General features: G+C 42.1%; 1 long non-coding RNA gene across 1 annotated transcript; it reads right to left on the minus strand.

The window, feature by feature from the left end:
• Positions 1-5,718: 5,718 nt before the first annotated feature.
• On the minus strand, positions 5,719-13,350 carry LOC124011667. Its single transcript, XR_006834608.1, has 3 exons — positions 13,187-13,350; positions 7,790-7,906; positions 5,719-6,358 (listed from the first exon to the last, which is right to left on the minus strand). It is a non-coding gene; the product is annotated as an uncharacterized LOC124011667 (long non-coding RNA).
• Positions 13,351-13,507: the final 157 nt, after the last annotated feature.

Genomic DNA, 13,507 nt, shown 5'->3' on the forward strand with positions numbered 1-13,507 from the left:
CGGGCAGCCGAGCGGAAATGGAGGAAAACTCGCCTCCCTGCGGACCTGGCATCCTTTCACTCCCTCCTCTCTACATTTTCCTCCTCTGTCTCTGCTGCTAAAGCCACTTTCTACCACGCTAAATTCCAAGCATCTGCCTCTAACCCTAGGAAGCTCTTTGCCACCTTCTCCTCCCTCCTGAATCCTCCGCCCCCTCCTCCCTCTCTGCAGATGACTTCGTCAACCATTTTGAAAAGAAGGTCGACGACATCCGATCCTCGTTTGCTAAGTCAAACGACACCGCTGGTTCTGCTCACACTGCCCTACCCTGTGCTCTGACCTCTTTCTCCCCTCTCTCTCCAGATGAAATCTTGCGTCTTGTGACGGCCGGCCGCCCAACAACCTGCCCGCTTGACCCTATCCCCTCCTCTCTTCTCCAGACCATTTCCGGAGACCTTCTCCCTTACCTCACCTTGCTCATCAACTCATCCCTGACCGTTGGCTACGTCCCTTCCGTCTTCAAGAGAGCGAGAGTTGCACCCCTTCTGAAAAAACCTACACTCGATCCCTCCGATGTCAACAATTACAGACCAGTATCCCTTCTTTCTTTTCTCTCCAAAACTCTTGAACGTGCCGTCCTTGGCCAGCTCTCCCGCTATCTCTCTCTGAATGACCTTCTTGATCCAAATCAGTCAGGTTTCAAGACTAGTCATTCAACTGAGACTGCTCTCCTCTGTATCACGGAGGCGCTCCGCACTGCTAAAGCTAACTCTCTCTCCTCTGCTGTCATCCTTCTAGATCTATCGGCTGCCTTCGATACTGTGAACCATCAGATCCTCCTCTCCACCCTCTCCGAGTTGGGCATCTCCGGCGCGGCCCACGCTTGGATTGCGTCCTACCTGACAGGTCGCTCCTACCAGGTGGCGTGGCGAGAATCTGTCTCCTCACCACGCGCTCTCACCACTGGTGTCCCCCAGGGCTCTGTTCTTGGCCCTCTCCTATTCTCGCTATACACCAAGTCACTTGGCTCTGTCATAACCTCACATGGTCTCTCTTATCATTGCTATGCAGACGACACACAATTAATCTTCTCCTTTCCCCCTTCTGATGACCAGGTGGCGAATCGCATCTCTGCATGTCTGGCAGACATATCAGTGTGGATGACGGATCACCACCTCAAGCTGAACCTCGGCAAGATGGAGCTGCTCTTCCTCCCGGGGAAGGACTGCCCGTTCCATGATCTCGCCATCACGGTCGACAACTCCATTGTGTCCTCCTCCCAGAGCGCCAAGAACCTTGGCGTGATCCTGGACAACACCCTGTCGTTCTCAACTAACATCAAGGCGGTGGCCCGTTCCTGTAGGTTCATGCTCTACAACATCCGCAGAGTACGACCCTGCCTCACACAGGAAGCGGCGCAGGTCCTAATCCAGGCACTTGTCATCTCCCGTCTGGATTACTGCAACTCGCTGTTGGCTGGGCTCCCTGCCTGTGCCATTAAACCCCTTCAACTCATCCAGAACGCCGCAGCCCGTCTGGTGTTCAACCTTCCCAAGTTCTCTCACGTCACCCCGCTCCTCCGTTCTCTCCACTGGCTTCCAGTTGAAGCTCGCATCCGCTACAAGACCATGGTGCTTGCCTACGGAGCTGTGAGGGGAACGGCACCTCAGTACCTCCAGGCTCTGATCAGGCCCTACACCCAAACAAGGGCACTGCGTTCATCCACCTCTGGCCTGCTCGCCTCCCTACCACTGAGGAAGTACAGCTCCCGCTCAGCCCAGTCAAAACTGTTCGCTGCCCTGGCCCCCAATGGTGGAACAAACTCCCTCACGACGCCAGGACAGCGGAGTCAATCACCACCTTCCGGAGACACCTGAAACCCCACCTCTTTAAGGAATACCTAGGATAGGTTAAGTAATCCCTCTCACCCCACCCCCCCCTAAGTTTTAGATGCACTATTGTTAAGTGACTGTCCCACTGGATGTCATAAGGTGAATGCACCAATTTGTAAGTCGCTCTGGATAAGAGCGTCTGCTAAATGACTTAAATGTAAATGTAAATGTAAAATGCTTCTAATGTTAACATGCATGAAATTGAGATTGTTGTCCTTCTGGAAGGTTCTCCCATTTCCATAGAGGAACTCTAGAGCTCTGGCAGAGTGACCATCAGATTCTTGGTTACCTCCCTGACCAAGGCCCTTCTCCCCCGATTGCTCAGTATGTTCTGTAATGATTACAGAACACACAGTAAATAGCTTAGTTACTCTCCTGAAAATGACATCAACATTTTAGCATTTAGGGGAAATATCACAGGAACTTCATCTTCCTGAAGAATAATTAAAACATTTAATAAGGCTAATTCAGTAAGGTATTTGGTGTTTTGTTTACAATTACACTATGGCATTATTGAATACTAGTTTCTGATTGGTTTGAAAGGCATTCTATTTCATTATAGCGCCCAGTACAGTGCATTCAGAAAGTATTCAGACCACTTGACCTTTTCCACAATATTTGCACATTATTCTGTTTCAGATTCTTCAAGCTCTGTGAAGATGGTTGTTGATCATTGTTAGACAGCCATTTTCAAGACATCCCATATATTTCCAAGCCAATTTAAGTCAAAACTGTAACTAAGCCACTCGAGCATTCAATGTCGTCTTGGTAAGCAACTCCAGTGTATGTTTTGCCTTGTGTTTTAAGTTATTGACCTGCTGAAAGGTGAATTTGTTTCCCCAATGTCAGTTGGCAAGGAGACTGAACCAGCTTTTCCTATACGATTTTTCCTGTGCTTAGCTCTGTTCCTTGCCGATGACAAGTATACCCATAACATGATGCAGTCACCACCATGCTTGAAAATATGAATAGTGGTACTCAGTGATGTGTTGTTGGATTTGCCCAAAACGTAATTGTATTCAGGACATAAAGTGAATTTCTTTGCTAAATTTTAGAAAGTGTTACTTTAGTGCCTTGTTGGAAACAAAATACATGATTTGGAATATTTTATTCTGTACAGACTTCCTTTTCACTCTGTCATTTGGGTTAGTATTGTGGAGTAAATACAATGTTGATCCATCCTCAGTTCTCATACCACAGCCATGAACTCTAATGGTTTTAAAATCACCATTGCCTCATGGTGAAATCCCTGAGGGGTTTCCTTCCTCTCCGGCAACTGAGTTAGGAAGGACGCCTGTATCTTTGTAGTGACTGGGTCTATTGATACACGATCCAAAGTGAAATTAATAACTTTACCATGCTCAAAGGGATATTCAATGGTACCCTTCTTTGCGAGGCATTGGAAAACCTCCCTGGTCTTTGCGGTTGAATCTGTGCTTGAAATTCACTACTCGATTGAGGGACCTCAAGATTATTGTAAGTGTGGGGTACAGAGATGAGGCAGTCATTCAATAATCATGTAAAACATTACTGCACACAGAGTAAGTCCAATAAGTATTAGGTGACATTTTTTCTTCTTAACTTGTCTAGGCGTGGCATAACAAAGGGGTTGAATACGTATTTACTAAAGACATTTTTAATTAATTTGTAAACATTCTGAAACCATACATCCCACTTCAATATTACGGAGTATTGTGTGCAGGCCAGTGACACAAAGTCTCCATTTAATACATTTTGTATTCAGGCTGTAACACAACAAAATGTGGAAAAAGTCCTGGATTGTGAATACTTTCTGAAGGCACTTCAGCTTGCTTGCTTCAACAGAGGTTAGACTTTTGGAATACGCTTGACATCGGCAAGTCCTCGTAATGGTAAAGTTGTCAGTCAGACTTCTGTCATCACCACTATAGATGGCAAGTAAATCAAACAGAATTTGGACACAAGCTAACCTTCAGGGTATGAACTAGATGGCTAACTAGACATAGACATATTTTATTAGTTTGCTAGACAATTTGACATGGTCAGGGCCAGCTCTAGCTTTCTGTGGGCCCTAAGCTAGATTTGGTTCCCCCCCTCCAACCCCACACCTTGCAGCAAAACTTTTTAGTTGCCCACTTCTTGACTGTAGAGAGAGAAATATAGGTTTGAAAATGTAATTTCCTGCAATTCTACACATTAATCAATGTAGCCTATTATGTCTGTCAGCAGAAATCATGATTAAACAATGTGTCAGGACGTGGCCCTTTTGGCTGTACATCGTGGCTCCCCCCTCTCTCACATAAGGTTTTTACAACAGTCACAAATTCCTGGTAGAAACTCTCAGTATGGTGGGAGAGAGCCTATGGAGAACAAAGACATTCTCCTTGTCAAAAGGGAGTGGTCCGTGGACACTTAAGGGACAGTTATGTGGAGTGTGTTTCATGTGGTGATCTCATGAAGGACAGGAAACACACATTACTGTGTCTTTGGTTGTGTACACTTCTCCATTATGGGGTTTACATCTAAATGTTGTGAAACGTATATGATTACATATGAAACTATTTGTGAAAAGATGAAATGTGATGTTTCAGCCCTCTAAATGAGAGTGTGGGTTTTTAAAATAAAGTTTAACTCGTCAGTGGACACGTCCCCGTGAGTACAGACATTTATTTCGGCGTCATGGAACGCCCCCTTCTTCCACAGAGTATAAAACCACTTGACAAAATGTACATTAGATCAGGAAAACATGAAGCGGTAGCTACATGTTGAAATGATTGGCAACTGTGCCAAAGAGACCCACAGTAAGCCGGACATCTCGAACAGTTAAGAAGACTAGAAAACATGGAGCTGACGCCTCATGCTGAAACGGATAAGAACTACAACTCTACCAAAGGACAAGACAGGAAACATGGATATCATCCCCACCTTGAAATGGCTAAGAAATCTACAAACAAAAGAACAATTATTCAGACTGTAGCTGTTTAAATACTTTAGTCTGGTAAACGCATTCGTTCTAAGATCATTTCTGAACGGTACTTTGAAGTATCCATTCTAACAACCTATGACTTTGATCTCAGGAGGACAAACCAGAGGCGCCATGTCGACCGACTATCGAGCAGATGGACCAGAAAATCACAGAGGGACAACAAAGGTAGACACTCGTAAATATGTAAATTGCTATTTCTTTTCCAATGAGCAGGTGTTCATGTTCAAAGTATTATCAATTTCTAGGTATGTCGTGAACCCACTCTGTGTTTCCCGCTCTTGAACTGCCCCACCCCTTTGTCTACCAAGCAGTCATATCGGTTGTCCGCTAGGGACTTTCTTTGTATCATGTAGTAACCAATATATTACCTATTGTGTGTGTGTTTGTAATTCTGTGATTAATTAAGTTAGTAAATAAATAATTAAGCCAATTTGCTGATTCATGATTCTATGCTAGGATTCGTGCAGATATCCAAGGGTTGCGACATTCAGTAATGAGACTGATGAAGTAAAATTCCTTAATAAGAGACTTTTGATAAGATGTGAAAAAAATCTGAAGAGTTATAGTAGGGAAATGAATACACTATAAACATTTGTCCGTGGTGCCCCAAATTCCTAGTTAATTAAAGTGGCATCGCGTAATTAAATCACAGAGAATTGATTTGATAATATACAGTCGTCACATTTAATGATAGTCAAATACACAACTTGGCCTTTCGCATGGTAATCATTGACTTGTGCTGACCTTGCTTCCAGTTTGGACGTTACGCACTTCAGCACTCGGTGGTTCCGTTCTGAGAGCTTGTGTGGCCTACCACATTGACGAACTGACTTGTTGGAAAGGTGGCATCCTATGACAGTGCCATGTTGAAAGTCACTGAGCTCTCCAATGTTTGTCTATGGAGACAGCATGGCTGTGTGCTTGATTTTATATACCTGTCAGCAACGGGTGTGGCTGAAATAGCCAAATCCACTCATTTGAAGGGGTGTCCACATACTTTTGTATATATGATGGTTTGGGTTAACTGAACTAGCAGGTCTGTTTGTTTGGTTACCAAGGCAACTACTATAGCTATCTACTTAAGTGGATGTTGAACACATTTCTACCTGCAACAGAACATATTTCTAGCGGCAAATGTGTTAAATTATAGCAATGGTATAGAAGTTTAGCTACTGCACATGCCACAGCTACTCTTCCTGGGATCCACATAAAATGTACAAATACATGACAAAGTACAGAACAGTAATAGACAAGAACACCATAAGATATTAAATATATAAACTAAATAAGTTATATAGGAAAGACACCAAGCGACAACATATTATTAATATAAACATATATACAGTACAGACGCTGTGATACCTTCATTTACATTCTAAACTTGCTTTTTGCCTGAGTAAACTCTGGTGCAGAGCATTCAACTCGGGGCTCTATTTGTTCTCTGGAAAATAATGCAACTCAGTGGAAGGTGAGTCCCACTCCTCTTGCACTCATTGTGGAACACACCTATGGAGCCAGATACCTGCCAAAAGGTTTAACGTACGGTTAACGGTTTTAACAAAAGGTTTAACGTTCTTACTATCGTTAGGATAGTAAGAAAATCCACATGTTAATTGTTAGGATCGTAAAAAAAGCCATGCGGGAAACACAAACGTTAAAATAGATCTGTAAACGTACAATCCCTGTTACAATCCCTATGTTACAATCCCTATGTTACAACTATGAATTAACATTCCATTTTTACATCTCCCTTTACTTGGTTACAGATCTTTTTTATGCGTACAAACTTTTGTCTGTAATGTGGCACCTTCAAAGGACATGAACCAAACGTAGCTAGTCGAAGTTAACTAGTCAATCAAGCAACTCTAGCCCAGACGTTAGTTGCTTTGATTCTGGTTTCATTTCAATAAAAAAAAGTCTAGAGCTCGTTTTAGAAGTGCATTCAATAACAATGTTACACCAGTAGATGACATAGTATAGGCTTGGTCCTTCAGCAAATGACTTGAGTGAGAATGACAAAGACACAGAAGAGCCTTGTCTAGAATATCCACCTGAACTTCAAAATAGAAAGTAAATATGATTTAGGGTAGGCCTATTCCGTTACCTAAATATGCCATGCTGTTGTGTGTTATTTAAATGGCCAAATAATTGCCTACATTTATTTTTATAGCTGCACTTGTTCCAGTATTTGGGAGCACGGACTGTAGGTCTTATATATTAGCCATTTTGACTGTTGTATTAGTGAATTCCACTCTGTATGTAGGCTTGTTATAGCCATTTGCGTTGCACAACCCCATCCCGTAGAGGCTATATCAATATCAATAAATGAGACAAAACAACATATTAAGTCTTGGCTATAACCTGTCCTGAGCGAAATAGTCAAGGGGTCCCAAATGGTCAAGACTATCTATAGCCAATTCTTATTGCCAGATCTGTTTTCCCTATCAGCCACTGCACGTGGTCTTCAACTATTTAGTTTACATTTTATTTAGAGGCTACATTTAGAGGCCTGTGAGTTAGGGTCTCTTTTTAAAAGGAGCCCTATAATAAAAACTGTTACAAAACACAAAGAGTACTCAAATTATTCCGTAAGATACCAGTACCCAAAATTATAGCCTGAATTGCAATGCCTACAAGTTGAACACGTATTTTTTTTATTTGTATAGGCCTAAATTAAGCATTTACTTATTAGATAGGCTAAAGAACTTTGGATCATTTGAATACACATGGATTTCTATAAACATATGGATAAGACTGTTCTATTCTCTTTGATTTCGTTCCTATTGCAACGGACAGATCACCGAATGAATGGCAAATGACTAAATGGATGACATAATGACTGACTGAAGTAAATGTTCAAATATGTTGGAATGACGAGTTGCACGCATCTCTGCACTTTATTTGGTTAGTAGGCAAATAGAGCTACATTAGGGTATAATGACTGACTGCATACCTCCAGAAGGTCATCTTCTGAGGCTGAGGGGTGCTCTTCCCGAAGAGGCATGGAGATCACGAGAGCTTCAACCGGGCGGAAGTGTGGCGATGGAGGGAATAGCCTATATGGAGACCACTGCAACAGAGTTATTGTAAAGTATGGGAATAAGTTTATGCCAGACTTGGCCTACGTTTAACTTCTCCCGTGTTCATTTCAAAGGCCATATATATGTTCATTACCCGGGTTAGGGGAGGGTAGGACGTCATTGTAAAATAAGACTTTGTTCTTAACTGACCTGCCTAGTTAAATAAAAGGTTAATGACCCGATTCATTTAAATCACGTCAAATGACTTTAAATTCCTATTAACCCTGATTGACTGATGAGAAATGTAAATATTATATATATATTTTTTAATGTTCAGTGGCAGACTCCAGTGGTCATAATTCATTCACCAAACATCTATTATTATTCTGTGTTTCATTACTCCTGGTACAATGCCCTCCACTAATATTGGCATCCTTGGTAAATATGAGCAAAACGGGGCAATGAAAAAAAATGGCTTTGCTATTTATCCTCTTAGTCTTTCATTCAAAATATTCACAAAAATCAAACCTTCAATTTAAGTAAAGTGATTGAGAAAAAATGTTGAAGTAAATTAAATAAACATTTTTCTCCGGAACATGTTGCACAATTATTGGCACCCCTAGAAGTTCTTCAGTTCTAACTTTAGAAAATTCCCATTCATATTTTACGTTTTTAAGTTCACCTGAGTGATTAGGCCAAGTCCCATAGTCCTCCATCACTATGGGAAAGACCCGAGAATACAGTAATGATGGGCAACAAAAGGCTGTTGAGCTGCACAAATCAGGAAATGGCTATAAGAAAAATAGCTCAACGGTTGAAAATGCCAATTTCCACTATCAGGGCAATAATTAATAAGTTTAAATCAACTGGAGATGTTAAACAATCAGCCTGGAAGAGGACATGTGTCTATATTGACCCCACGCACAGCGAGGAGGATGGTTTGAGGCCAAAGAAATCTCCACGGATCACAGCTGGAGAATTGCAGACGTTAGTTGGGTCTTGAGGTCAGAAATTCTCAAAACTACAATAAGACGCCACAAGTTGTTTGGGAGGGTTGCAATAAAAAAGCCTTTGAAGTCATCAAACAAACTCAAGCGCCTACAAACTGCCAAATGTTACTGGAACTTTCAATGGTTAGATAAGAAAAAAATAAAAAAGTAGGAAACAATCACCAGAGGTGGGTTTGGCGTAGACGGAAAGATCGGTATCCCTGGGTTCGCGCCCCCAGGCTCTGTCGTAACCGGCCGCGACCGGGAGGTCTGTGGGGCGACGCACCGGGTTAGGGAGGGCTTGGTCGGTAGGGATGTCCTTGTCTCATCACGCACCAGCGACTCCTGTGGCGGGCCGGGCGCAGTGCGCGCTAACCAAGGTTGCCAGGTGCACGGTGTACCCTCCGACACATTGGTGCGGCTGGCTTCCGGGTTGGATGAGTGCTGTGTTAAGAAGCAGTACGGCTGGTTGAGTTGTGGATCGGAGGACGCATGACTTTCAACCTTCGTCTCTCCCGAGTCCGTACGGGAGTTGTAGCGATGAGACAAGATAGTAACTACTACAACAATTGGATACCACGAAATCGGGGAGAAAAAAGGGGTAAAAATTCAACAACAAAAAAAGAAAAAAAGAAAGATCGGTATCAGTGTTGAAAAATCACAATTGTTCTTTTTTCGCGAATGCGCTTTTGTTACATCATCACCCGTTTGGCAAAGTAGGCTGTGATTCGATGATAAATGAACAGGCACCGCACTGATTATATGCATCGCAGGACAAGCTAATTAACCTAGTAATATCATCAACCATGTGTAGCTAACTAGTGATTATGTGAAGATTAGAGGTCGACCGATTATGATTTTTCAACGCCGATACCGATATCGATTAATCGGACGATTAAAAAATATATATATATATTTTTTAGAATGACAATTACAACAATACTGAATGAACACTTATTTTAACTTAATATAATACATCAATAAAATAAATTTAGCATCAAGTAAATAATGATGTTCAATTTGGTTTAAATAATGCAAAAACAAAGTGTGTTGGAGAAGTAAAAGTGCAATATGTGCCATGTAAGAAAGCTAACGTTTAAGTTCCTTACTCAGAACATGAGAACATATGAAAGCTGGTTGTTCCTTTTAACATGAGTCTTCAATATTCCCAGTTAAGTAGTTTTAGGTTGTAGTTATTATAGGAATTATATGACTATTTCCCTCTATACCATTTGTATTTCATTAACCTTTTGCTATTGGATGTTCTTATAGGGACTTTAGTATTGCCAGTGTAACAGTATAGCTTCCGTCCCTCTCCTCACTCCTCTCTGGACTCGAACCAGGAACACAACAACAACAGCCACCCTCGAAGCAGCGTTAACCATGCAGAGAAAGGGGAACAACCACTCCAAGTCTCAGAGCGAGTGGCGTTTGAAACACTATTAGTGTGCGCTAACTAGCTAGCCATTTCACTTCGGTTACACCAGCCTCATCTCGGGAGTTGATAGGCTTGAAGTCATAAACAGCGCAATGCTTGACACAACGAAGAGCTGCTGTCAAAACTCACGAAAGTGCTGTTTGAATGAATGCTTATGAGCCTGAGGCTGCCTACCACTGCTCCGTTAGATACTTGTATTCTCAGTCAGATTATTATTATTGCACAGGACACGCAAAATAAACTAGTAATATCATCAACCATGTGTAGTTAACTAGTGATTATGATTGATTGTTATAAGAAGTTTAATGCTAGCTAGCAACTTAACTTGGCTTACTGCATTCGCGTAACACGCAGTCTCCTTGTGGAGTGCAACGAGAGGCAGGTGGTTATAGCATTGGACTAGTTAACTGTAAACTTGCAAGATTGGATCCCCCGAGCTGACAAGGTGAAAATCTGTCGTTCTTCCCCTGAACGAGGCAGTTAACCCACCGTTCCTAGACAGTCATTGAAAATAAGAATGCGATCTTAACTGACTTGTCTAGTTAAATAAAGATGAAATAAAGGTGTAAAAAAAATAAAAACGGACAAATCGGTGTCCAAAAATACCGATTTCCGAGCGTTATGAAAATTTGAAATCGGTCCTAATTAATCGCCCATTCCGATTAATCGGTCGACCTCTAGTGAAGATGGATTGTTTTTATAAGATAAGTTTAACGTTATCTAGCAACTTACCTTGGCTCCTTGCTGCACTCGCATAACAGGTGGTCAGCCTAACAGGTGGTCAGCCTGCCACGCAGCTTCCTCGTGGAATGCGGCCCTAATTAATTGGCCATGCCGATTAATCGGTTGACCTCTAATACATGTTATCATGGACTCCATTAAGTACCTGACTGCCTCAGCTAGAAAGCTTAAACTGGGCCGTGGTCAAATCTTCCAGCAGGACAACGATCCAAAGCACACCTCAAAATCAACACAACAATGGTTCACTGACCACAGAATCAAGGTTCTGCCATGGCCATCCCAGTCCCCTGACCTAAACCCAATAGAACACCTGTGGGATGAGCTGAAGAGAAGAGCCCACAAGGGTGGACCTCGGAATCTGAAGGATCTGGAGAGATTCTGTATGGAGGAATGATCTCAGATCCCTTGCAATTTGTTCTCCAACTTCATTACACATTATAGGAGAAGACTCGGCTGGTATTCTTGGCAAAGGAGGTTGCACAAAGTATTGAATGTAGGGCTGCCAATAATTGTGTCAAACGTGAGAAAAACATAATTCATTTATTAACTTTAATTAAAAGGTTAGGTTTTTGTGATATTTTGAATGAAAGACTAAGAGCATAAATGAAATTAATGTAGGGCACTGTGTGTGTGAGATATACACACACACACACCTGGTTATGATTGCAGACAAAGCCCAGAGAACACACACACACAATACCTGAATTCATGATTTTGACAAAGTGTGTGCATGGGGATGTCCACATCAAACCCAGAGATATGCCCATGCTATAGAGATACACCTGACTGAAACGTATTAACCGTTGTAGACATAATACAGCTATTGATGTCTAGACTTGCGCTGGCTAAATAATCCATTACATTAGCTATCAAATGTGACGTAAACTCAATTGAGGAGTAATTGAGACAACTTGAAAAACGAGCAGAATACCTCTTTCCGTTTTCCCTGAATTAGTATATTTAGAAAACGGTGTTATGTTTGTTCGAGTAGCACTCCTCAAAGGCCATTTGGTGTACGTTATTTTTGTGTTGAGATGAAACTGCCAAAACTCTGAAAGGGATTATTGTACGTCAGCTTCATTAAATAGTACCCGCAAAACACCCGTCTCTAATTCAACAGTGAAGAGGCGACTCTGCCAGTGGAGGACTTGTGAGGCGTCTGTTTCGCAAACTAGACACTCTAATGTACTTGTCCTCTTGATCAGTTGTACATCGGGGCTTCCCACTCTTTCTATTCTGGTTAGAGACAGTTTGCACTGTTCTGTGAAGGGAGTAGTACATAGCGTTTTAATTTGGTCTTGCTTGTCTGAAAACGTAGGTTTCATATTCTGTGTTGATTTTTGGACAGATTTATGCACTGAGCTTGGCTACAGCTGTATTATAGTCATCAGCTGCTCCGGTATCTTGTAGTGTCTCAAATATATCGTACACATCTGACCCTGCATAGCGTAACAGTAAATGCCCTTTTCTGTGTGTTATCCGCGCCGTCTAATGCCACTAGAAAATTGTTTCCACCTCGAGCCGATTGAGCTGGGTTCCGTGTGTACATCATGGTATTGTAACCATGTACGATGTTAGCTAGCTGATTCCAACGTTGGCTAGTCTGTTTTTGCGATCTTCGTTTACTCACATAGGCACGTAGTTCGCCTTGTAAATTGCATTCGTCTCTTGTGCGTTTCACTCGTCGCCAATTGTAACATCCACAGTTGTTTATATGTCGGGGCGTTCGTATACTTCAGTTTAACTTTACTCCGAAGTATGCTGGCATTACATAGTTCACATGACATATCACTACTGTCTGGCAACTGTAAAACATGGAGCATACACGGACTGGAATGTGGCATAACGTTCACTACATTACAGCTACTTCAAATGAGAGGAGACGTCTGGCCATTTTACTCGCCCTAGCAGAGCTAGTTAGGCTGTTTTTATGTTACCCAGGTCATTGGTGACTAACTGTGCTGCTGGCAACAATTTAATCACGCTTTTTTGGCGTTTAATGACACCTGCCATAGTTAACCGGTGTTGGGCGTTCGTTATTTTGAGCTCTGGTACACTCAAACGACAGCCAAAGCGAATTTACGAAGGCGCCCATAATAGCCAGGCTACTTTCAAAGGATCGAGCTACAGAGTGTTAACTGTAAACAAAGTTGTATACTTACCAGAAAAACATTCGTGAAAAGAAATTGGCTGTTGCTGATGGATTACATTTAACTTCTTTCTTCAGTTGTTCCATTGTGCAATGACACCACGCCAACATGTGTAAATAAAAAGTAGGAGGAGTCTACCGTATCCAATCGAATTCACCAGTAATTTGTTTAGTTATTCGAAAATGACAGAAACGTTAACTTCCTTGACCATGCTGTAGGTCATGTAACTCACAGAAGGTTGGCGCCACCTGAATTGGGGAGGACGTGTTCGTGGTAATGGTTGGAGCGGAAAAGGGTAATGTTTCAAATACATCAAACATATGGTTTGATGCC

The sequence above is a fragment of the Oncorhynchus gorbuscha genome, linkage group LG23 (assembly GCF_021184085.1).
Source record: "Oncorhynchus gorbuscha isolate QuinsamMale2020 ecotype Even-year linkage group LG23, OgorEven_v1.0, whole genome shotgun sequence".
NCBI classification, from domain to species: domain Eukaryota; kingdom Metazoa; phylum Chordata; class Actinopteri; order Salmoniformes; family Salmonidae; genus Oncorhynchus; species Oncorhynchus gorbuscha.